Source organism: Pteropus vampyrus, unplaced genomic scaffold (genome assembly GCF_000151845.1).
Source record: "Pteropus vampyrus isolate Shadow unplaced genomic scaffold, Pvam_2.0 Scaffold106, whole genome shotgun sequence".
Lineage (NCBI taxonomy): Eukaryota > Metazoa > Chordata > Mammalia > Chiroptera > Pteropodidae > Pteropus > Pteropus vampyrus.
The window spans coordinates 4140394-4143867 of record NW_011888887.1 but is presented as its reverse complement, the minus strand read 5'-3'; positions in this window follow the sequence as shown (position 1 = coordinate 4143867).

Here is a 3474-nt window from a genome sequence, read left to right as displayed (position 1 = left end):
ACATCTCATAGGCATTCCATATTTAGTTTGTTTCCTATATGATATGGGAAACAACAGCAGCCTCACCAGGATGTTGAAAGAATTGTGAAAAAAAATTACAAAATTTCTGAAAATAGGAGAGAACAAATGACGAGCTTGCAAAGTGACTTGGAATCCAATATGAGCTTTCAGTATCACTCTTCATACCCCTTCTAAGGATTAGGTTAGTAAAATCCTAAATCCTTAAGATTCCATTTGAAAACACCACACATGCTTTCTAGTTCATGTTTTAGCTTAGATTAATGCCTATCAGGTATGCAAGCAAGTATGAATACACTGACATACACATTCATTCAAGTGCACGTATGCATACATATACACCCACATCCATGTACACTCCACCAATTATAGCAAACACTGAGGCAGGCGATATACGATGCATTATCACTGAATCATTAAAAACAAAAAGAAAAATTTCATTCAACTTTGGCTTTCAACAGGAATAGTTTCCCTTGCAATTGATTTTCTATCTTTTTACTAGGCAATAAGAATCTGTATGTAACTGTGTTAATCAAATTAATGCAAATATATTTGCCTATTTTATCTAGAAAGAATTAAAGAGATTTGGAAAGAAGGTAACTGCCTTTCATCCCTCATGGATTCAGAAAGAAAAATAAATACATTTTAGGCTGACCACCTAAAGGGGACTAATTCTCTAGTGCATCAAATTTTAAGGCGCCTTATTTCCAAGCCAAGGAATTCAGCATGTGGTCTCTTAATGAATGGGCTTTGTACATTCCAATTGCAAATAATCATCCCAGTAGGTAGGGACTGAAAACTTTGTTATCCACAGAGAGAAAGGGGGAAGGATGCTGCCATCCTGGGGAATGTCTGATTATAAAAATTATCTAGATTATAGTAAATTTGAAGAAAAATTCTTTAGGCTCCTACAACGACATAGACAAAACCTTCTGAATGGACTACTTACGAATGAACTGGAACCTGGCACTCTTCTTAGTACAAATGCTCATCAAACTTAAAGCAAGTTATGTGTTTAGAATAAAGCACTAGAAGTTAGAATTTGTAGAGTTGAAATTTATTTTTTCATTAAAATAAAGTGGCATAATGAGAGTTAATATTCCTGAACAAATTCTTGCCACCCAGCCTTATGGAAATTACCATTAACATTTTCTTTTCTGAACTCTATATAATATACCTAAGGAAGATGAAGTTTTCTAAGATGCATGTAAATCAAAATCACAGGAGCACTCAGTAGCCAATTATATCAAATTTAATTTAGTAGAATATAGTGTACCATGCAAGGTTCTTTCTTTCATTCTTTATAGTTTTTATTTTTACTGCCTCCAATCAGAAACCATGAGCTCTTAATCAGGATCAATGAAAGAATCCATAGTGAGAGATTTTCATAGTCAGCTTACAAAGAAGTGAGTCATTTTAGAAACTGCGCCAGGATTGCCTATTCTGTTTTTATTCTGCCTTATTTTTCTTGTTGTATATTTACATATAGCAAATGTAGGCACTGAGGATAAAGTTATTGGTCATTTTGCTGCTTTGGAAACAAAATCTTTATGCTTTATTCAGTTGCCATTTCAGCATCACTAATAGAGGTGGTTTATGTTTTAATGCAAGATAAATCTGTCTTTAAGGTGTATGACCCATTATTTTACCTTAAGAAAAGCCACAATCAAAGCACTCCACTTATGCAGACAAATCGTGTCTGTCTGCTTTTGACAGTGCTACTCTGGGTCTTGCAATAAGTGGCTGCAAAATTCACTAGAGCTCTATTGATTTTTTTTTTTAGTTATTTTAATAGGATGTTATTATCAAAAAATGACATTTTTCATAGAAGTACATGAAAATTATATAGCTAAATTACACAGTGCTATTACTTAAAATTATAGTCCTTTAGAAGAATTAACATCATGTATAAACAAAAAAAATATATCCTAAATTGTAAGAGACTTTAATTCAACCTCCATGATTGCTTCATGTAAGATTTTGGCCATAAACCTTGATATTTCCTATCCTTGGTTCTCATTTTTGAAGCAAGGAATAGGACTGGACAATGTCTAAGGTCTTTGCCGGGTCTGTAATGTTGTGATTCTACTCCCACTTATTTAATTAATGTTTGCATTGTTAAAATAATTGTATAATTTCCTCTATGAGGTTGCATTTGGAGATTCATTTGGAGATTCAATTTTCCTTTTGGAAAGTATCATCTTGTTTCCCTCCCTTGACACATTTTCTGCTCCAAGCCTGCTAAAGTTGTGTTTTCATCCCCATGGCTAGCACCAACTCTCTCTCGCTCTGGGTTAGCCACAATGGAAGCCCATGAGCAGGACAGCTGATAGAAAAAGCAGCATTGTGCAAAAGCTGGGACTGGCCATTTGGCTAGGCTGCAATGGGAGTTGGCTTCATGTCTGTGCTTCCCACCCCCCTAGTCTAAATGCTGTGAGATGGGGACTGTATAAAGTGGAAAGAGCACTGAATCCACATCAAAAGACTGGAGGTTCAAATACTGGCTCTGTCACTTACTAGTTTGTGTGAGCTGGAGAAATGTTTAACCCTGATGTGTCACAGTTTTCCTCTTTGTAAATGAGAGCTGTTGTGAGAATCGATAAGATAATGTGAAAGTTCCTGGTGTCTGTTATACTGTGATACTCGTCAAACATTAGTTGAATCTGGATCTGGCACTGGCACCTTTGATTGAGCACCTGAAACCTAAGCATTGCTCTTAGGTAAGGACTGTGTACATTTGTTAAATTCCTACACTGCAGCTGCTGCCCATGACTGATGTTAGAGTTCACAGGCAACAAGAGTCCCATAAAACAATAATTTATTTCCAAGTGAGACTCGCACAGAGTCTTTGGGATTTGTTGACAGAGAGGGTGCAATTAACATTGGCTAAGAATCATCTTGTTTAGTCGTCTGCCATACCCAAGTCTGCTGCTTGTATTTAAAAATGTATAAGGATTTCTCAGTTTGGAATAAGTGAGGGAGAAAGACCACGCTTCTGAAAGAGGTTAAGAAACTGTGCTAATAGATCGTTCTTGCCTTTGGAGAATATGTTCTGATTAGCATCTATCAAAGGAGGCCGAGCTCAGGACAAGAGCCAAAGGAATAGGGCTGTCACCAAAGGTTGGTGTTTGTCAATATCGGTTGATCTGCTGGTCAGACATCAATGAATATAAATTCCAAACTGGAGCTTTGAGCTTAGACCTGACCATCCCATTCCTCTGAATTTATTTTTATTTCGTGTCTTAAGGGGCACAACCATAAAGCAGAAGGGGCAGCAGCATGAACAGTTGGCTGAGCATTTGCTGCTGGAATAGGAAAAGTGTTATCTTCCTAGATAAAGTGGGCATAGGCGAGGCTAGGCAGAGCTGGTCTTTGGAAGCTGAAGAGTGTTGTATTCGCTTCCTATGGCTGCTGTAATATATGATCACAAACTTGGTGGCTTAAAACAACACAGAT